General features: G+C 40.2%; 1 protein-coding gene across 1 annotated transcript in view; it reads right to left on the bottom strand.

Annotated features, from left to right (window-relative positions):
- The window catches only part of ATG10 (autophagy related 10), a 300,751-nt gene extending 297,667 nt beyond the window's left edge, over nucleotides 1–3,084 (bottom strand). Inside the window, exon 1 of the mRNA XM_012477564.3 lies at nucleotides 3,000–3,084. The gene's annotated coding sequence lies outside the window, so the exon portion shown is untranslated. The remainder of the gene's footprint in view (nucleotides 1–2,999) is intronic.
- Between the last annotated feature and the right edge of the window lie 20,478 nt (nucleotides 3,085–23,562).

Genomic DNA, 23,562 nt, shown 5'->3' with positions numbered 1-23,562 from the left:
ATTATAATGTGCTGTAGGAGATGGGAGGGAATAAGAAAGAAGAAAACGTGAAGCAACAAAAACTTATCACAAGATACCATATTCCTAGAGTACAAGAATGTTCAAGCCTCGAATCCTGAAGCCAACAGTCCCTTTTAGCCTTCTTAGCACATCCTGACAACAGGAGGCTTGAACATAAGCTTTTAGGGCCCAGTAAAGCCTTTGGGAGGCTTGCCACCTTGAGTTTCACTGTGGATAAGGCTCAGTGAACACATACCAGGCTGAAAAACAAGCTGACCTTCCCTTAAGAGGAAGGCTTTGGCTTAGGTTAGATTTAAAGATTTCAGTCATATGTTTGCTTCCCCAAATTCCACTTGATTGTGCCAGAGGCCCCCTACCGTCCCAGTGCTTTGCAAATTTTGTATTGGAATCATTTGTCTTACAGAATATATACATTGCAGAAAATATTAATATATCATAAAATTAATTTTCTTCTGTCTTACATGAAATAGGATCAAGGATCTAGTCCTACAGAAAACATACTTCGGCAGAGTGTAAATAATGATAGCCACATAGTCATTCAACAACTGCTTACTCAGTAACTACTAAGTGCAGAGCACTTTGAGCAAGGCAGCATAAAGATAAAATTCTCAGTCACAAGCAATAGAAACTGACTGGCTAATTTTAGCAGAAAAGGAATTTATTGGCAGAATAACAAGTAGCTCATAGAATCAACAGGAAGCCTAAACAAGGCTTAAAAAAAAAAAAGGGCAGGAGCCAAGGGCAATCAGACAGCTGGAACCACAAGGTCACATCCAAGTTTGGTTAAGATGCTGCTACTGCTGGCCCTATACTACCAAACAATGTGCTGGAACCACTGTCACTGGGAATATATTTTAACCATTCTTTCCCATTTGCATGATGCATTTTAGATTTAAAGTCCCCAGTCTGATTGGCCAAGCCTAGATTTCTTGCTTATGAAATCTAGCTGCTAGGGTTGGGAATAAGGACTATTTGGCAAATTTGACTTCTGCAGAGAGAGTTAGGGTCCTAATACCTACCAAGACTCACAAAATAGGGGACTGCTCTCAAAGTAGGAAACAAGTTTGAATGCTTAATGGTCAGAGAAATTTTGAATGTTCACTTCAATCTGTAGTTTGATCACACAACACATACTCTTTTCCCTGTACTTCCTCAAAAAGATGCTATGGCAACCACTGCTGCAAGTTGTCAGCATGCCATATTTTGAATTTATAAAGTCTCTCCTACCCTACCTATTTCAGGTTTCCCTTAACTTCTGCTGACTAAATTTATTTACACAATGGGGCAATCCTCCTGCCTGTATGAGATTGTAGGTATCTTCAGCCACTGGGCCTGGTTATATAAGCAGGTATCCCAAGAAATCTCCTAGTTCCCACCCTTCCCTGACTCCATTATATAGAACATTTTTATTTTCCCTTGATAATAAATATCAGTCATCCCACCCAAGACTGGAATCTCTTCTGGGCCCATTTACCCCAGATGAAAAGAGCCCAGAATGGCCTGGTGGAAACCTCAACTTCTTATTCTAATAGAACCATTTTTGTGTGCTCTGGAAGCCTCACTCATCTTCTAAACCACAAATAGCCAGAGTTAGGAGAGCAGAAACCAATATTATATGAATGGGCATTTGGAGTAATTGTGAGAATCTTCATGCCCATTTTCAATCCTTGTTTACTTGACTCACTTACAGGAAAAACATCATCATATAAGGTTGCTGCTTCAGAACATACTGCAGAATCATAATTCAGCCTTACAAGGTCTTTTTCTCCCAGCTGGAGTTGTAACTAAAAATAGGCTATTCATGTTCTATAAGTAAACTTATTGCTTCTGTTGATGAGATGTGTCATAAGACAAAGAAATCTTGTGGGCATTAGCACGTTGTCTTACTTTCTTCCTCTGTAATGTGAGTTCCTTTGTCAGTAGCGAATGAGAATCTACAACAATTTATTTACTTATTTATTATTTTTTTTGAGACAGAGTTTCATTCTTGTTGCCCAGGCTCGAGTGCAATGGCGCAATCATGGCCCACCACAACCTCTGCCTCCCGGATTCAAGCAATTCTCCTGCCTCAGCCTCCTGGGTAGCTGGGATTACAGGCATGTGCCATCATAATTTTGTATTTTTAGTAGAGATGGGGTTTCTCCATGTTGGTCAGGCTGGTCTTGAACTCCCGACCTCAGGTGATCCACCCACTTTGGCCTCCTGAAGTGCTGGGATTACAGGCGTGAGCCACTGTGCCTGGCCTGAGCATCTATGACAATTCATAAGACATTCAATAAGTCTACAGTGATAGTGTGAGAAGGGGCATGTTGGGCAAGAAAGACATATTGAGGATAGGTGTTTATTCCAATGAGGAAATCAATGTTTCTTCCATGATAAAGATCCGATGTAGTCATCTTGCTACCAGGTGGTCACCATCACAGTTATGAGGGTTTAGGGTTGCAAGCTATGGCTGACAGATGAGACACTCATTATGGCCATGTAGGTCAGCCTTAGAGAGAGGAAGTCTCACCAAGAGAATTGAGCCAAAATATCACTTTCATCTCTGCCACATATAGATTATTTACCTAGCAGTGAGATAATTGGGGAAGACTATCTGTTATCCATAGAATAAATCATCTTGCTTACCTTCTGCAGTAGGGCTCTTTTGGTGACCATTCATGTGGGGCACAAATAATAACATTATCTGAGTCCATTCTAAGAATCCATCCATAAACCTCTTTCTCAAGGCTTGTTTCCAATCAAGCAAGTGTTCTCTCTCTCTCTCTCTCTTTCTCTCTCTCTCTCTCTCTTCCCCCACCCCTTTTTCTTCTTTCTAGAGATGGGATCTCACTATGTTGCCCAGGCTTGTCTTGAACTCCTTGCCTCAAGTGATCCTCCCGCCTCAGCCTTCCATGTAACTGGGATTATAGGCCACTGCAGCCAGCCAAACAAGTTCCTGACCAAACAACATAATTTGAATCAATGCAGATCTTTACCTCACGAGTCCATGTAGGTAGGCCGAGGGTGGGTCAGAAGTGTTGTGGAAATTTCACCATGGGAATTTAAATAACCTATTCAATATACTTGCATATGCCTTTATCACTTAATTCTGGAGTGTTGCTGGGGACTTTGTGACTTGGCATTTAAGACAAACTATTTTGTAATAGGCAGCTAAAGTCACGTGATCATCCAGTTTCCTAATGATCAGGGTTTCTGCTCCTATCAGGGTGATTAGCAAGCTAAGAAGTATTTCTCAAAAGGATGATAGTAACTTGCCAAAGAGGACATGGCTTTCCTCCAAATCATAGAGGCCTCTGTTGTGATTCTTCTTACAATTTTCCCACGAGTTCTTTATAGTTGTCGAATCTGCCACAATCACTTGTTTATCTAGAGAGCTTTCCCTCGTTCTGGGCTTCAACAAATCTGGCAACCTTTCAGTGCACAGGGTAAATGGTTTACAAACCATCTGGGGCAGCATAATCTCCAAAATCTAGATATTAGCCAAATATTATGCCTTTCTTCTTGGTGATAGAGGGCAAGGCATGGTGGCTCATACCTAGAATCCCAGCATTTTGGGAGGCTGAGGTGGAGGACTACTTGAGCCCAGGAGTTCAAGACCAGCCTGGGCAACATAGTGAGACCCTATGCCTATAAAAATAAATAAATATAAGGCATAAGATAAAATAACTCTTTTCTTTTAACTGTAGAATGGTGTGGCAGATTATAGTTTCCAAGATGGCCACAAAAAGATGTGCCATTTCACAAACTCTTTTTATTTTATTTTATTTTATTTGATACAGGGTCTCACTCTGTCACCCAGGCTAGAGTACAGTGGGACGATCATGGCTCGCTGCAATCTCAACCTCCCAAGCTCAAGCAATCCTCCCACCTCACCATCCCAAGTAACTGGGACTAGAGGTGTGTACTACCATGCCTGGCTAATTTTTTATTTTTTGTAGAGATGTGGTATCACTAGGTTGCCCAAGGCTGGACTCAAACTCCTGGGCTCAAGTGATCCTCCCACCTAGGCTTCCCGAAGTGCTGGGATTACAAGTGTGAACCACTGTGCCCAACCAATCACATATTTTTTTTAATATGTGATGTTGATTCCCCTACTATTAAGAGGTAGGGTTGATGTTCCCCTCCCCTCGAATCTGGAATATGGGAGATATGAAGCTATATGACTTCCAATGCCAGGTCATAATGAAACCACCTTTGCAAAAGTTATAACAGTGAAAGAGATATAACCTAACGAACTCCATCTTGCCTTTAACCTCCAAGCTGCCCTGTTCATTCCTGGGCATAGGTCAAACTAACTTTGGAAGAAATTTAGTTTACAGTTTAACTGTGAAACAAAGATGATAATAGCACCTCTCAAAACAAACTCCCTCCTAGCCTGGGAACCAGACCTTTGTAAACTAATAAATTTTAGCCATAAGATTAGAAATTATGGCTCAGGAGTCATGCAGCTAGAAGTCGCAAGATCACTAACTTTCCCAGTTACTACTATAGATAACATTACTATTATAAAACCTATGTGTCAGTCAATTCTCACATTGCTATTAAAGAACTGCCTGAGACTAGGTAATTTATAAAGAAGAGAGGTTTAATTGGCTCACGATTCTGCAGGCTATACAAGAAGCATGGCTGGGGAGGCCTCAGGAAACTTAAAATCATAGAAGGCAAAGAGAAAGGAGGTATGTTCTACATGGCTGGAGCGGGAGGAGAAGATTGAAGGGAGTGGTGCCACGCACTTTTTAACAACCAGATCTCATGAAAACTCACACATTATCATGAGAACAGCAAGGGGGAAATCTTTCCTAGGATCCAATCACCTCCCACCAGACTTCTCCTCCAACGCTGGGCATTACAATCCAACATGAGATTTGGGCAGGGACACAAATTCAAACCATATCAACCTGAGATTGGTGTTCGAGGTTTTTTCCACCCTGCATTTCGATGGGTCAGCTGATACCACCTAGAGTGGTAAACTAGCTCTTCTGTTCTTGTGGCCCCTACTGAGGAGCCACTTAGCACACGAGAATAGCTCCAACTCTCTATTACTTCATCCTCATGCCAACTAATCAGCACCTCCTTTCTTTAGCCCCCTGCCTGTCAAACTATCTTTAAAAAATTCTAGCCTTTAAATTTGCAGAGAAGCTGAGTAATAATAAAACTGTGATCTCCTGTTTAGTATGCTCTATGTGCATGGAACTCTTTTTTTTTTTTTTTTTTGAGACGGAGTTTCGCTCTTGTTACCCAGGCTGGAGTGCAATGGCGCGATCTCGGCTCACCGCAACCTCCGCCTCCTGGGTTCAGGCAATTCTCCTGCCTCAGCCTCCTGAGTAGCTGGGATTACAGGCACGCGCCACCATGCTCAGCTAATTTTTTGTATTTTTAGTAGAGACGGGTTTTCACCATGTTGACCAGGATGGTCTCGATCTCTTGACCTCTTGATCCACCCGCCTCGGCCTCCCAAAGTGCTGGGATTACAGGCGTGAGCCACCGTGCCTGGCCTGAACTCTTTCTTCACTGCAATTCCCCTGCCTTGATAAATTGGCTCTATCTGAACAGTGAACAAGAAGAACCTGTTGGGCAGTTACAATAAAAGGCAATATTGTTTCCAGCCAGTCCTTTGGGGACACTCATCTTCAGAACCTAGCAGCCATGCTTGATAAACCCAGCCTTCGTGGAGAGGTCAGATATAGGTATTCAGATCAAAAGTTTAAGTCTAAAACTCTAAAATTACTGGAATAAAACACAGGAGAAAATCTTTGTGACTTTAAGTTAGGTAATGATTTCTTAAATACAATATCAATTCTATGATCCCTCCTTTTAAAATTTTTTTACACCAGATGCGGTGGCTCGAACCTCTAATCTCAGCACTTTGGGAGGCCAAGGCGGGCAGATCACTTGAGGTCAGGAGTTTGAGACCAGCCTGGCCAACATGGCAAAACCCCATCTCTACTAAAAATACAAAAATTAGCCAGGCGTGGTGGCAGGCGCCTATAATCCCAGATACTCAGGAGAATCACTAAAACCCAAGAGGCAGAGGCTGTAGTGAGCCAAGATCATGCCACTGCACTCCAGCCTGGGCAATAAAGCGAGACTCTATCTCAAAAAAAAAAATTCAATTTTACTCCATTAAAACAAAAATTTCTGTTGGGCACAGTGGCTCACACCTGTAATTCCAACACTTTGCGAGGCCAAGGAGGGCGGATCACCTGAGGTCAGGAGTTTGAGACCAGCCTTGTCAACATCGCGAAACCTTTGCCTCTAATAAAAATAGCAAAATTAGGGTGCTGTGGAGGGTGCCTGTAATCCTAGCTATTCAGGAGGCTGAGGCAGGAGAATCGTTTGAACACAGGAGGAGGAGGTTGCAGTGAGCAGAGATCATACCATTGCACTCTGGCCTGGGCAACAAGAGTAAAACTCCATCTCAAAAAAATAGAGAAAAATTTCTGTTCTACCAATATTTGTATATACAGAATAGATAACACAACTTAAAAATAAGACATACAACCCAATGTTTTAAATAGGCAAAAGATTTGAACAGACACTTTATCAAAGAAGATAAACAAATGGCCAATAAGTGTACAGATGTATGCAAAGGAGATTCTCATTCAGAGCATCATTTGGCCTCTCATCCTATACATATAGGATATATGATCATATATATGTATGTATGTGACATATATATATGTATATACATATGGGGATCTAATTGTTTCAGTACCATTTGTTGAAAAGATTATCCTTTCCTTCATTGAATTATCTTGGTAAAATAATCATATACAGATGTTCCTTGACTTATGATAGACAAACCTATCATAAGTTGAAAATATCATAAATTGAAAATGCATTTAAGCCCAGGAATAGTGGCTCACACCTGTAATCCCAGCACTTTGTGAGGCTGAGGTAAGAGGATTGCTTGCGCCCAAGAGTTCTAGACCAGCCTGGGCAACATAGTAAGACCTCGTCTGTACAAGAAAAAAATAAAATGCATTTAATACACCTAACCTACCAAACATCATAGCTTAGCCTAGCCTACCTTAAATGTGCTCAGAACACTTACATTAGCCTACAGTTGGACAAAATAATCTAACACAAAACCTGTTTTATAATAAAATATTGAATAGTTTATATGTAATTTATTAAATACTGTACTAAAAGTGAAAAACAGAATGGTCATGTGGGTACTCAAAGCATGGTTTCTACTGAATGCATATCACTTTCACACTATCATAAAGTCAAAAAATTGTGGCTAACCATCGTAAATTGGGGACTTGTCTGAACATATAGGCCTATTTTTGGATTTTCTATTCTGTGCCACTCATCTATATGTCCATCCTTATACAAATACCACACTGTATTGATTGTTGTTGCTTTATAGTAAATCTTGAAATCAGGTAGGTTAAGTACTCCAACTTTGTTCTCCTTATTCTAAATTGTTTTGGCTATTCTAAATCCTTTGAATTTCTATCCATATGTTAGAAACAGTCTGTCAATTTCTATGAAAAAAGCCTGCCAAAAATTTTATTGGAAGAGCACTAAATATATAGATAAATTTAGAGAGAATTTTGATATCTTAAAAATACTGTCTTCCAATCAATGAACATCGTCTATTTCTACATTTTTAAGGTTATTCTTTAATTTCATCTATATTTTCTACTTTGCCATGCAGAAGTCATACACAATTCCTGTGACATTTATATCTAACTATTCATGGTTTTTTATGCTATTTTAAAAACACAATTACCCCACAACTCTTGGAGGTATTGTTCTTTCCCCCACTTCGTCTATCTTTTTTAAAATCTTTGTGCTTCTATTTGGATAATTTCTTTTGACATATTTTCAATATCACTGATTCTTTCCTCTATTCTATCCAGTCTGCAGATAAGCCTATCTAAGGAATTCCTTATTTCTGATAACATGTTTTTCATTTCTGGCATTCTTATTTGATGTTTTTTTAAAAAAAATAATTTCCATCTCTATGCTGAAATTCCCCATCATTCATGAATTTATTGAACCACTAGATCCTTTACCATATCCATCATAATTATCTTATATATTTCTAATGTCTCAGTCATCATTAGGTCTTGTTCTATTGACTGTTTGATATTCTGAAGATGTATTCCTTTTTTCTTGCTTTTTTTTGTGTGCATCTCATATTTTTGGTTTGAATATGAAAAAAGAAAAGTAGAAACTAAGGCAAATGATATTTATGTCCCAAATTGGGCAAGTCTTTTTTTCTGTCAGGCTACTGGCATGCAGAATTGGTCAATCTAGTCAGGAATTGAGCTGGGGTGGGATTTTCTTTTCAGTATGTTTGGTTTCATTGCACCGGTGATGGACTACGTTGTGCTCAATGTAAGATTTAGAGTTTTGGAGGGTTTTCCTCAGTACCTGTGCTCCACTCTTTGTGTTCACAGGCCCTGCTCTTCTGCACCACACAAGAGCTCTCTTACTTTCATCTCAGATGTAGTGCTCTTACTTATTTCTCAGTGCTCATAGTACAGGTAGATAGTTTTTTGGTTCTCCTTGATATGATAGGTTTTGTGTCCCCACCGAAATCTCATCTCAAGTTGTGATCTGCATAATCTCCATGTGTCAAGGGAGAGACCAGGTGGAGGTAACTGAATCATGGGGGTAGTTTCCCCCTTGAACAAGTCATGCTGAACTGTGAATCAGTTAAACCTCTTTCCTTTATAAATTATCCAGTCTCAAGCAGTTCTTTATAGCAATGTGAAAACAAACTAATACACTCCTTTTCCATTCTCAGTCTTAGATGGTCTTTGAGAACCTGAGCTTCAGGAGTGACTTTCTCAGCTTTTCTTCCCTTCTTCCAGCAGTAGACTAGCTCTTCCTTTTCCTCAGAGCAAAGAGCAAGAATTTCTTTTTTCTTTTTTTCTTTTTTTTTTTTTTTTGACCTTAAAAAACATTAAATTTACATAAGCAAGAGCAAGAATCTTTTTATTAAAGGGGCAGGTAGTAAAGATCTTAGGCTTGAGGGTCACACAGTCTCCAAACCAACTGTTTAAACTCTTAGGTCATAGCATAAAAGCAGCCATAGACAGTAAGTTAAAAAAAAAAAAAAAAAACTAGCTGTGGCTCTGTTTCAATAAAATTTTATTTACAAAAGCTAACCTGAGTTGGCCAAATGACTATAGTTTGCCAACTCTTAGTTGAGAGCATGGAGGAGTTTCCTTTCTCTTGCCCCTCATAACAGGCAAACTCTGCCTTCTATCAGATGGGGATCTTATGCAAGCAAGTGTTCTGCTCCTTCCCCAGAGGCAGTTTTGTATCAGTGAAAGATGCTGGGCATGAGCAGCCTTCCTGTCAGCAGTGGATGGCTTTTACTTTATATCACAGAAAAGTCTAGTGTAACCACCCAATGGGTTCCTCCTGCCCATTGCCCAGAAAAAAAACAGTTCACTGAGACAATGATATTGCAACAAAGAAAGACTTTACTTAACATGGGGCCAGGCCCCACAGGAGAGGCTATTATCACTCAAATCAGTCTCCCTAAAGGCTTGGGGGTTAAAGGTTTTCAAGGATAGTTTGGTGGGCAGTGGACTAGGGAATGGGTGCTGCTGATTGCTTCTTTTTTTTTTTTTTTTTTTTTTTTTTTTAGAGAAAGAGAGAGAGAATAGGAAGGAGGAAAAAGGAAGAGAAAGAGAGAGAGAGAATGGGGAGGAGGGAGAAGGAAAAGAAAGAGGGAGAGAGAATGGGAGTATTGCTTTCTTGCCCAGGCTAGAATGCAATTTAGTAATGGGTATTGAAAATCTCTTTTATACTGATAATTATACTTAATGATGTAATCAGGAAGGAATAAGGGAAGAAGATAACAAACAAACAGCCAACCAATATTTAATTTAAACCTATGAAATGCTATGCGATTACTGAGGAGTGATTTACTTCCAATTATGTAGTCACCTTTGGAATAGGTGTGAGGTGGTAATGTATGTTTTGTGTATTTGAAGTGGAGAGTTCTATAAATGTTTATTAAGTTTACTTGTTCCGGGTCTGAGTTCAAGTTCTGAATATCCTTGTTAATTTTCTATCTCGTTGATCTGTAGAATCGTTAGCTCTTCTTGTTGCATTGATCCTTTTGCCATTATGTAATGTCATTCCTCGCCTCTTTTGATCTTTGTTGCTTTAAAGTCTACTTTATCAGAGGCGAGAATTGCATCTCCTGCTTTTTGTTTATTAGTTTATTTTTACTCTCTGTTTGATTGGTAAATCTTCCTCCTTCTCTCTGAGTCTTTGTGTATTGTTGCATGTAAGATGGGCCCGGATGCAGCATACCGATGGGTTTTGGCTTTTTATCCAATTAAAATATATATAAGTTTAATACCGGCGTTTGATGCTAGCTGGCTGTTTTGCCCATTAGTTGATGTAAATTTTTTATTGTGTTAAAGTTCTTTGCTTTTTGATTTATTTTTGGAAAGGCTAATATTGGTTGTTCCTTTATATGTATAGTGCTTCTTTCAGAAGCTCTTGTAAACCAGGCCTGGTGGTGGTGAACTCTCTAAGTACTTGTTTGTTCGCAAAAGATTTAATTTTTCCTTCGCTCATAAAGCTTAGTTTGGCTGGATAGGAAATTCTGGGTTGAAAGTTCTTTTCTTTAAGGATGTTAAATATTGGTCCCCACTCTTTTCTGGCTTGTAGGGTTTCTGCTGAGAGATCTGCTGTAAGTCTGATAGGTTTCCCTTTATGGGTAACCTGACCTTTCTCTCTGGCTGCCCTTAGTATTTTCTCCTTCATTTCAACCCTAATAAATCTGGCGATTATGTGCCTTGGGGTTGGTCTTCTTGAAGAATATCTTTGTGGTGTTCTCTGTATTACCTGGAGTTGAATATTACCCTGTCTTGCCAGGTTGGGGAAATTTTCCTGAATGATATCCTGAAGAGTATTTTCCAACTTGGATTCATTCTCTTCATCACATTCAGGTACACCTATCAAACGTAAATTAGGTCTTTTCACATAGTCCCATATTTCCTGGAGACTTTGCTCATTCCTTTTCATCCTTTTTTCTGCATTCTTGTCTTCTCGTTTCATTTCACTGAGCTGGTCCTCGACTTCTGATATCCTTCCTTCTGCTTGATCAATTCGACTGTTTAAACTTGTGCATGCTTCGCGAAGTTCTCGTGTTGTGTTTTTCAGCTCCATCAATTCACTTATATTCTTCTCTAAATTGTCCATTCTCGTTAACATTTCGTCAAACCTTTTTTCAAGGTTCTTAGTTTCTTTGCATTGGGTTAGAACAAGTTCTTTTAATTCACAGAAGTTTCTTATCACCCACGTTTTGAAGCCTGCTTCTGTTATTGGAACACACTCGTAATCTATTAAGCCTTGTTCCGTTACTGATGAGGAATTGCGATCCCCTGTAGAGGGAGAGGCATTCTGATTTTGAGTATTCTCTGCCTTTTTACGCTGGTTTCTTCCCTTCATTATATATTTGTCCGTCTGTCGTCTTTATAATTACCGACTTTCTAACTGGGTCTCTGACGTCCAACTTGTTGATTCCCTGCGCCGAAATCTGAGCAATCCACTGAGCCGGCCAAAACAGCGGTGTTAAGATTGATGGTGCTTTTCTGCCCGGAATCTCCGGACTCTGCACCAAGAACTGGCGTGCTAAGGCACCAGCAAAACCGCCACGCCGGCCACAAGAGTCGCCCTGGCGACCCGTGGAGCTCCTCCACTGGGAATCTCCTGGTCCGTGAGCAACTAATATTCGTCTGAAAGTGTGGCGTCCTCTCGTTCTTTGCGCTTTCACTGGGAGGTACGTGCCCGAGCTGCTAATCATCAGCCATCTTGGATCTCTCTCTGATTGCTTCTTAATGCAATCACAGGGGTGTGGAAAACAGTCCTCCCCTGGGTGGGGTGAGTCATAAATTTGGGTGGGGTCAGGGGTCAGTCTGAAAAACATCTCAAAAGACCAATCTTAGGCTGGATGTTGTGGCTCATGCCTGTAATCCCAGCATTTTGAGAGGCCAAGGCAGGTGGATCACCTGAGATCAGGAGTTTAAGACCTTCCTGGCCAACATGGTGAAGGCTCATCTCTACCAAAAAATACAAAAATTAGCTAGGTGTTTTGGCACACATGTATAGTCCCAGCTACTCAGAAGGCTGTGGCACAAGAATCACTTGAATCCAGAACGTGGTGGTTGTAGTAAGCCAAGATCGCACCACTGCACTCCAGAGACCAGTCTGGGTGACAGAACAAGTCTCCCTTTTAAATTAAAAAAACACCAATCTTAGGTTCTACAATAGTGATGTCATCAATAGGAGCAATTGGAGAAGTCACAAATCTTGTAACCTCTGGCCACATGATTCCTAACCAGTAAGGGATTTTAGAAACTATTCCTACATTTAACAGAATTCAGGCCCCTCCCATAATCCTAATTTTGTGGACTTTCATTTGATTTACAAAGGCAGTTTCAGCGCCAAAACAAAGGGGGACAGTTTTAGGGAAGGGCTATTATAATCCTTGCTTCAAAGTTAAACTATTAATTTCTCCCATGGTTGGTTTGGCCTACACCCAGGAATGAGTGAAGACAGCCAGCCTGTGAGGCTAGAAGCAAGATGGAGTCAGCCATGTTAGACATGTTAGATTTCTCTCACTGTCATAATGTTTGCAAAGGCAGTTTCATGGGAGCACAAGCAAGATTCATTCCCATAACCTATCAGCAGCTGATCACCACGTTATAATCATGCTGGGGCCAGAGCATGGATGCACTTCTCCTGGTACCCCTACTGTACCCTCAAACATTGGCAGTGCTTACATACCCGTGCTTCTCAAGGGGACTCTTTCACATCTGTTTTCTTGTGTTTTCCTCATCTAGTCTTTATGTGGGCATCCAGAGTAGACTCATAGAAACTGGCTTACAGGCCAGGTATGATGGCTCACACCTGTAATCCCAGCACTTTGGGAGGTGGAGGCAGGAAGATCAGGAGTTCAAGACCAGCCTGGCCAACATGGTGAAACCCCGTCTCTACTAAAAAAAAAATACAAAAATTAGCCAGGTGTGGTGGTGCATGCCTGTAGTCCCAGTTACTCGGGGGGTTAAGGTAGAAGAATTGCTTGAACCCAGGAGATGGAAGTTGCAGTGGGGAGATTGCACCACTGCATGTTAGCCTGGGTGACAGAACGAGGCTCCACCTCAAAACAAACAAACAAACAAAAAAACTGGCTGGCCAGTAGTTGCAAATTCCTCTCATGTCTGGAGCATCCAGAGATTCTTATCTTGGCCTTTAAGAATTTGTTAAAATTTAACTTATTTTCTTATTACCCACTTTTATGATTTGCTCCTCTTTCTTTAGTTTGGATAAAGAGATGATGAAACAATTTGTGTGTCTCATCTCTCATCAGAGAGGCTTGTCACGCTTTGTAATTCAATTCAACTGGTTGTCGTCAAAGCTCAGTTTTCTGATAAGCTCAAAAAATTATGATTTTGTAGATTATATGGCTTTTTCCTATTATCAGATTAGGAATAACACTTTCATGTGGCTTTCTCCTCATAAACCCAACAAACATTTTTAAAAAATTGACATAGAAAAAGATAGAAAATCAAAAAGGTGTATCATAGTAAAGATCTGGAGAATAATTATTTTGGAAATACAAGACTCTGTGTGTGTGTGTGTGTGTGTGTGTGTGTGTGTGTAAAATGAACCATGAACTCAAATTAATTTTTTCTGAGACAGAGTTTTGCTCTTGTTGCCCAGGCTGGAGTGCAATGGTGCAATCTCGGCTCATTGCAATCTCCACCTCCCGGATTCAAGCAATTCTCCTCCCTCAGCCTCCCAAGTTACTGAGATTACAGGCGCCTGCCACTATGCCCAGCTAATTTTTTCTATTTTTAGTAGAGATGGGGTTTCACTATGTTGGCCAGGCTGGTCTCGAACTCCTGACCTCAGGTGATCCACCTGCCTCGGCCTCCCAAAGTGCTGGGATTACAGGTGTGAGCCACCGCGCCTGGCCATAAAATTAATTTTTTTTACTGTGGGTGTCAGGTAAAAGCCAGCAGAATAGCATAAACTTCTTCTACCTTTCTCCTCGTCGTCTGCTGGCCAACTCTCCCTTATCCCTCCCATTTTATATTAGATGTTGCTTCCCCTAAGAAGCCAGTCTGGATTAGGTGCCATGCGAGCTACTCCAATAGCATCTTATACTTTCCTTATTTTAGACCTCACCACACATGCAACTTAGGTTAGTTTTCCTGCTTTCAAAGGACAAGCCTCGGTGGAATGGGAGAAAAATGGAGAGACCATCAACCAGGTCAACAAATACTAAGTGAGGTGGTGATGATGTACCAGGTAACATTCTCATAATTCCCTCTCCAACCCTTAAAATTTGTTTTCTGTTCTCTGTAGATACAACTGCTACTGATCCTGATTTCAAGGTAATATTAAGACACCTGTTTTATATAAGTATTCACATTAAGGGAAGGGGGTTATAATGAGCTTATGTTCCTAGCAGCAAAAAGATCAATTAAAAAGTACATTTTTGGCCAGGTGTGGTAGCTCACACCTGTAACCCCAGCACTTTGGGAGGCCGAGGCAGATGGATCACCTGAGGTCAGGAGTTCGAGACCAGCCTGACCAACATAGTGAAACCCCATCTCTACTAAAAATACAAAACATTAGCCGGGCATGGTGGGAGTCAAATCACTTAAAGTTGGGAGTTCAAGACCAGCCTGGCCAACATGGTGAAAACCCATCTCTATTAAAAACACAAACATTAGCCAGGTGTGGTGGTGCACAGTTGTAATCCCAGCTACCTGGGAGGCTGATGTGGGAGGTTCACTTGAACCTCGAAGGAGGAGGTTGCAATGAGCCGTGATCGTGCCACTGCACTTCAGCCTAAGCGACAGAGTGAGACTCTGTCTCAAAAACAGAAAAAAAAAACCACATTATTTAAAGTGATAAAGAATACAATAGTGATCCATAGTGAAGAGACTAAAGAACGCAATAAAAGAGTATAAATGGGTTTTGGCGCTAGCACTATGTTAGAATTGCAAAAACAAATAATATAGAATCCTTGCCCTCCAAGAGTTTAGAGTATAGTAGAGTGACAGACATTTAAACAGATCATTGGAATGCATGTGAGAAGTACTGTAATACAAATAGATAGAGTTTGATGGATGCACGTGAAAAGGATTCTAATCTCAAGTGTAAGGGGCAGGGTAGTGGGGTGGAAGGGAAGATTCACTGGAGGATGTGGGTACTTGACAACTTGAGCTGCCTTCTGAAGGATGAGCAGGAGTTAGCTTCTATCTTGCAAGCATATTTTATAATCAAGAGCAATAAATCACTCAGACAGTAGTTATGTTGCATTTTTATTGAGAATGGTTCCAATAGCGTCCTTTATTTGACCTATCATAATACTTATCATGCTGTATTGTAATTACCTGTGCTCTTGTGACCTGTCAACACTGTGGTAACAGGAATCATGTCAGTCCTGTCCATAGTTGTATTCTCGGCATCTAGCACTGTGCCTGGCACAGAGTGATAAATAAATGTTTGCTAAATGAAAGAACAACATCAAAAACGTTTTACACACAGACATTAGAAATAACTGCTGGAGAAACAATCTTGACAATTAGTTAAAATACTGTTAAACTTTACAGGCAGCCTGTATACAACCTATTTTTACTCAGTACTTATGATAGTAAAGTCATAAAACTTTTATCTGCTATCTAAGATCCAGGGACTCAACTACTGCTTACTAAATAGGAATGCAAAAGAATAGAAATGCAAAAGACATTAAGAGTAATACTGTTCTTATCTTCTTTACATAAAAAAGAAAGTTAATTTCCAAACTTTTCACTTTACCATTAAGTTAATCAACAAGGAAGCCTTTTAAAAAAAAAATCCAGATGTCTGAAGGAAAGTATTACATGCTACAACATAACAGGAAGGAGAAGCTGAAAGGGAATCTAATATCCCTGCTTTCACCGAAGAAGCAATAAACTTCACCTTGAGGGTTAATGCTTTATGATGCATGGAGACTTACTGTGGTCACAAATAAAACAACATCCCACTCTACAAAGGACATTAGTGTTTGCAATAAATTAAATCCTAAATAGATGATAGCAATGGTTCTCAAACATTACAGTGCAACAGAATTACCTCAATAATTTTTTTTTTTTTTAAGAAATTGTTAAACACAAATTTCTAGGTACATCCCCTCTCCCTCTCCCTCCTTCCCCGGCCCCAGTGTTTCTGAATTAGTAGATCTGGGTTGAAGCCAACAGCTTGTATCTCTAACAAGTTCTCATGTATGCTAGGGCTGCCTTTTGAGGCTTATCCATCGACAGCAACTGGACTACAGCAACCCCTGATCTTTTTACCAAAGCTTTAGTGATTTCACTTATTAGTATATCCTTCCACTCTTCCTTTAAGTTTAAATAGCAATCCTCATCTTAGAAAATTCAGGATTTTCTTTTATAAATTTTTTTATTTGGGAATCCCTTAGGATTACTCAGATATAAATAGTAATTTATCATTGCAATAAACATATAGTTTTATTGCATTCTCTTGATAATAGGATGGAAAGGTGAAAGGTGAGAATTAGAGTATGATAAAATAGTAACATCAAGATTTAGGATTTCCTTTTCTGGCAATATGGCAGTTTAAATAACCTGAAAATTTCTATGGAAATATAAGAACTGCTGGAAAAAATTAATCCCCTAATTGAGAGGTAGTATTTTTTAATGATTAAAACATAGACTTTGGAATCATATGCCTGGATTTGCCTACCTCGTCTGCCAGTTAATAGCTGTGGGATTTTGGGCAAGTTAATTAACATTTCTGTGGCAGTTTCCCCATCTGTAAAGTTGGGAAAATATTATTACATACCTTATAGAGGGTTATATGAGAATTAAATTTAAAATGTTTAGAATAATATCTGGCCCATTCTGTATATTCTATATATGTGTTAGCTACTCTTATTATTGTTGTTGTTATTGTCATATTGCTATCTGCCAAGAAAATATGGAAATATGCAGGTGATTAAACTAAACTAGAACAAGAAACCAGACAAGGCACTGTGGTTTGCTAGTCAACAATCTAAGGACTTGAGTTTTTATGCTTATGCGGAGAGCTGCCTGAAGCTATATTGCCAGTAAGAGTCAACGAAGTTTCCACTTACCAGGTAAGAAAGCTAGTTTACTTTGGACTGAGTTCTGAATAGAAAAAATCTACCTCAGAAATCTATAACCATAGGCCTTTGATTCCCAGACTTTGGAGTTCAAATTTATACTACTGTCTACTCCTGGAGCCGTTCAAACTGAGAAATCAACAGAAAAAGTGATCCTGGGCTACTGATATCCCTTGGGCACCTCAAAGAAGAAAATTCAAAACCTCTATAAAGAGATACCCCTGAAAAAAATAAAAAAAGAAATAACAAAGAAAAAATAAAACAAACAAACAAAAAGAAACAAGCAAACAAACAAAAAAGCAGAGAAGACATATCCCTGAACCAGACTGTGTGGAATTTCTGTAGATTAAACTTTTCTGAAAATGAGCCTAAAAATCTAAATTTACAAAACATATGTGAAAATAATGCACTATGAGTTAGGGTCTGCAGACAGAATAAATAGTAAGATTTAGCCTTAAGAATTTCATTATGTAATAGAACAATCTAATAGAGACTATCCCATGAAATATGATAATATAATAAGGATATTTAAAAATATAAATTCTGGGAGAGAGATCCAAGATCTCTAGCAGCTCGGGCTCCTAGCTCCCAGTGAAAGCGCAGAGAACGAGAGGACGCCACACTTTCAGATGAATATTTGTTGCTCATGGTTCAGAAGATTCCCAGCAGAGGAGTCCCATGTGTCGCCAGGGCGACTCTTGTGGCCGGCGCAGCGGTTTTGCTGGCGCCTTAGCGCGCCAGTTTTTGGTGCAGAGTCCGGAGATTCCCGGGCAGAAAAGCACCATCAATCTTAACACCGCTATTTTGGCCGGCGCAGTGGACTGCTCAGATTTCGGCGCTGGGAATCAACAAGTTGGACGTCTGCTCAGAGACCTAGTTAGAAAGTCGGTAATTACAAAGACAACAGACGGATAAATATATAATGAAGGGAAGAAATCAGCGTAAAAAGGCAGAGAATACTCAAAATCAGAATGCCTCTCCCTCTACAGGGGATCGCAATTCCTCATCAGTAACGGAACAAGGCTTAATAGATTACGAGTGTGTTCCAATAACAGAAGCAGGCTTCAAAACGTGGGTGATAAGAAACTTCTGTGAATTAAAAGAACTTGTTCTAACCCAATGCAAAGAAACTAAGAACCTTGAAAAAAGGTTTGACGAAATGTTAACGAGAATGGACAATTTAGAGAGGAATATAAGTGAATTGATGGAGCTGAAAAACACAACACGAGAACTTCGCGAAGCATGCACAAGTTTAAACAGTCGAATTGATCAAGTAGAAGAAAGGACATCAGAAGTCGAGAACCAGCTCAGTGAAATGAAACAAGAAGACAAGATTGGAGAAAAAAGGATGAAAAGGAATGAGCAAAGTCTCCAGGAAATATGGGACCGTGTGAAAGGACCTAATTTACGTTTGATAGGTGTACCTGAATGTGATGAAGAGAATGAATCCAAGTTGCAAAATACTCTTCAGGATATCATTCAGGAAAATTTTCCCAACCTGGCAAGGCAGGGTAATATTCAACTCTAGGTAATACAGAGAACACCACAAAGATATTCTTCAAGAAGACCAACCCCAAGGCACATAATTGCCAGATTTATTAGGGTTGAAATGAAGGAGAAAATACTAAGGGCAGCCAGAGAGAAAGGTCAGGTTACCCATAAAGGGAAACCTATCAGACTTACAGCAAATCTCTCAGCAGAAACCCTGCAAGCCAGAAAAGAGTGGGGACCAATATTTAACATCCTTAAAGAAAAGAACTTTCAACCCAGAATTTCCTATCCAGCCAAACTAAGCTTTATAATCGAAGGAAAAATTAAATCCTTTGCGAACAAACAAGTACTTAGAGAGTTCACCACCACCAGGCCTGCTTTACAAGAGCTTCTGAGGGAAGCACTATACATATAAAGGAACAACCAATATCAGCCTTTCCAAAAATATATCAAAAAGAAAAGAACATTAACACAATAAAAAATTTACACTAACTAATGGGCAAAACAGCCAGCTAGCACCAAATGCTAGTATTAAAGTTATATATATTCTAATTGGATAAAAAGCCAAGACCCATTGCTATGCTGCATCCAGACCCATCTCACATGCAACGATACACGAAGACTCAAGGCGAAGAGAAGGAGGAAGATTTATCAACCAATCAGAGAGTAAAAATAAACAAATAAAAAGCAGGAGATGCAATTCTCGCCTCTGATGAAGTAGACTTTGAGGTAACAGAGGGCAGGGGAGGCAAGGAAGGACATTGCATGGTGGCGGGGGGATCAATGTAACAAGAAGAGCTAACGATTTTATAGATCAACGAGAGAGAAAATTGGCAGGGACGTCCAGGACTTGAACTCAGACCCGGAACAAGTAAACTTAATAAACATTTATAGAACTCTCCACTTCAAATACACAAAACATACATTACCACCTCACACCTATTCCATAAGTGACTACGTGGTTGGAGGTGAATCGCTCCTCAGTAATCGCATAGCATTTCATAGGTTTGGATGAAGTATTGGTTGGCTGCTCGTTTGTTGTTTTCTTCCCTTGTTCCTTCCTGTTTACATCAAGTATAATTATTGGTATAAAAGAGGTTTTCAATACCCATTACTGGACTGCATTCTAGCCTGGGCAAGAAAGCAATACTCCCATTCTCTCTCTCTCTTTCTCTTCCTTTTTCCTCCTCTTCTTTATTCTTTTTCTTTCTTTCTTTCAAAAAAAAATATATATATATAAAAATTCTATTTTTAAAATTGAGAAATTATAAAAAAAGAAAAGGGTGACTAAAAACAATTTTAAGAAGCAAAAAAATACACTCATGACAGTGTTTAATCATCATAAAGAGACAGTTAGTGAACTGGAAGGTAGATCTGAAACAATTACAGAAAATACAGCAACTATGGAGATAGAAAATATGAGAAGAGTAGGGTACCAGCCACCTTGGTTTGCATGGTTTTAGTATTGAAAGTCCCATATTCCAGGAAACCCCTTTTTTCCTGGGCAAATTTGAATGGTTGGTCATCCTATTAACAGATGTAAATGGAATCACAGAATAGAATGAGAAAGTTCAACTTAAGAATTCCAATATGAAAAAAATATTAAAAGTGGGTAAGAGGAAATATTTGAAGAGACAATGACTGGATTTTCCAGAATTGATGAATATGAGTTGTAAGATAAACAGAATAAGAACTTCAAGAATCAGGGATCACAGATACTAAGAAACAGAAATAAAAAGAAATATACACATCACAGTGAAATCGTAGACATCAAAGACAAAGGGTAACTATTCAGAGTTACCATAGTGAGAAAACAGGTTACCTACAAAGGAAAAAAAATGTAGACTGGAAGAAGATAATACAAATATAATGTAGAAGTCAATATAATAATAATTTTAAATGCCTGAGATGAAATAACTTGCCAGATAGATTCTATACCCAGTTAGAAAGTATTTGGAAGTGAAGGCAACACCCCCACTCCCACCTCATGATAGACTATCCTCACATTCACTGCTATAGTGGGAGGTAGCATCCCTGCCTGTGGCCCAGCCATAGCCTAGACCAAACTCACATCTTCACCAGGTGCTGAGAGTCAGCAGGACCTTTTGCACCTGCTGAAGACCTTTGCCAAGTGCCACTGCTGGTGTCCATCCTGAGCCTCTTTGTACAACAAAGGGAAATCCGTAGTAGCCATGGTTGAAAAGAGAGTTTAAACCAGTAGTAAGGAAATACCACAGGCTACTCTCAGGGATCTGCCAATAAAAGGATATTGAAGCCTCGAGATTAATGACAACATAGAAGATAAGAAACCTTGAATTCATGAACGGAGAGTCAAAATTGAGGCCTTACCAAACAATAGCCACAATCCTAGAAGGGCTATAGTGAGAGGATGAGAGAGAAAAATATCTCTGCTGAAAAAAAGATCCATTAAAGGAAAGCGCACTGTTACAGATCTTGTATGGGGTGAGGGAGAAAAAATTTACCTGGTAAAGTCATAAGCACAAACCTGCCCACACATAGTTCAATATTAACACTAATTTGCATGATCTAGGACAGTTCACACCAGGTGCTTTTTGCTCAGTGATGCCCCAGAGCATCTGGTAGAAGCAAAGGAGAATCCTCATTAGAAAAATAATGCCAGTGGTAGTGGCTCACACCTGTAATCCCAGCACTTTGGGAGGCCAAGGTGGGCAGATCAGCTGAGGTCAGGAGTTCAAAACCAGTCTGGCTAACATGGTGAAACCCTGTCTCTACTAAAAATACAAAAATTAGCCAGGCATGGTGGTGCACATCTTTAGTCCCAGCTACTCAGGAGGCTGAGGCAGGAGAATTACTTGAACCCAGGAGGTGGAGGTTGCAGTGCTCACTGCATTCCAGCCTGGACAACACAGCGAGACTCCATCTCAAAAATAAAAAAGATAAAGAAAAATGAACATTCAGGCTGGGCACAGTGGCTAACACCTGTAATCCTAGCACTCTGGGAGGCCAAGGCAGACAGATCACCCAAGGTCAGGAGTTTGAGACCAGCCTGACCAACATGGTAAAACTCTGTTTCTACTAAAAATACAAAAAGTAGCTGGGCATGGTGGCGCACACCTGTAATCCCAGCTACTTGGAAAGCTGAGGCACCAGAGTTGCTTGAGTCTGGGGTTGGAAGTTGTAGTGACCTGAGATTGTGCCACTGCACTGCAGCCTGGGCAAAGGAGCTAGACTCTCTCAGAAAAAAGAATCTTCAATTCAAGCTTTGCTACATTCAGTTCTACCTTAAAAAATATAAATGTGTCCGTGTGTGTGTACGTGTGTGTGTTTTGTTGATATAAGTTAATCACTCTTCTGATGAGCATTATGGAACTTTGTTATTGAAGCAGCTCAATATGTCATTTGAGCTAAAATTGAATTCCTTTTAGAATTCACGAGTTGCAGCCTACTTGTTCGGGTATACATTCCTGAAGTTTCTTGCTACACATTTTATAAAGGCATTATATGGCGTTCATTGAACTCCCTTATTTGTAACAACCAATGTTTGACATTATAAAAGTTTAAGCCATTTGATTTACATTTACATTTTAATAAAATTATGCAACTCCCTGGATCTTTAATTATATACTTACCAAGCCACACATAGCCAATCCTTCCAAAAAACGCTTCTTTTATTCAAAATAATAACTTTCTTTTTAGTGTTTCCTCAACAACTACTAGTCTTTAATAAAAGTTGTCGTGATTGTTCGTATTATTTTAAAACTGTATTCTGATATCCCCTTTAATAACTAACACAGTATGAATTATGTGATGAATTATTTAATGTCTATGTTACTAGAGAAAAAGAAGGGAGTAGAAATTCAGGGTATGGGAGATCCAAGATGGCCGAATAGGAACAGCTCTGGAGTGCAGTTCCCAGTGAGAAGAATGCAGAGGGTGAGTGATCACCACATTTTCAAAAAAGCTTTACTGCTCACAGACCAGGAGATTCTCAGGCTGAAAAGCACCATGAGTTTCCACCATGGCTGTTTCACCCGGTGCTGCGGGTCTCTGCACAAAAACTCACACAAATCCAGGCAGCCATTTCAACTGGTGCCTGGAATGCCTGGGATGCAGAGTCACCCATTAAACTGAAAAAAAGGGAGCAGAAACAGGGAGCTGGGTGATCTGACTCAGCGTGTCCCACCCCCCACAAAGACAAGCAATCTGAAATGCTCTAAATTGAGAGTTTTGCAGCAAGTACAGTTGGACTTGGGACGGTCCAGCTAGGTGAGGGGGAAGGGCATCAGCCATTACCGAGGCAGTCCACCACTACCAAGGCAGTCTGCCGTTATCGAGGCAGTCCACCATTACGGAGGCAGTCTGCCATTACTGAGGCAGACCAGCATTACCGAGGCAGTTCTAACTGTACCTCTGTAAACAAAACCACAAGGAAGTTCACACAGCAGTTGGGCAGAGCCCACGGCAGCTCAGCAACACCTCTGCTGGCAGACTGTGACTAGACTACCTCCTTGCTGGGCAGGGCATCTCTGAAAAAAGACAGCAGCACATCAGGAACTTATAAATAAAACCCCACCTTCCCAGGACAGAGCACCTGGTAAAAAAGGTGGTTGAGTTCTGCTGCAGCAGACTTAAACATACCTGCCCAGCTGCTCTGAACAGAACAACAGAGCTCCCAGCTCAGCACTTGAGCTCCAATAAGGGACAGACTGTCCCCTCAAGCAGCTCCCTGACCCCCACATATCTAAAGAGATATCTCATAAAGGAGAGCTCAGGCTGACATCTGGCAGGTACCCTTCTGGGACAGAGATAACAGAAGAAGAAATCAGCAGAATCCCTTACTGTTCGGCAGCCGCTGCAGGTGATCCCCAGGCAAGCAGGGTCTGGACTGAACCTCCAGCCATTCTACAGCAGAGGGGCCTGAC

Source organism: Aotus nancymaae, unplaced genomic scaffold (genome assembly GCF_030222135.1).
Source record: "Aotus nancymaae isolate 86718 unplaced genomic scaffold, 86718_ANA_hifiasm-v0.15.2.pri h1tg000014l, whole genome shotgun sequence".
In the NCBI taxonomy this organism is placed as follows: Eukaryota; Metazoa; Chordata; class Mammalia; order Primates; family Aotidae; genus Aotus; species Aotus nancymaae.
The sequence above is the reverse complement of the archived record's forward strand: the minus strand, read 5'-3'. Positions and strand labels throughout refer to the sequence as shown.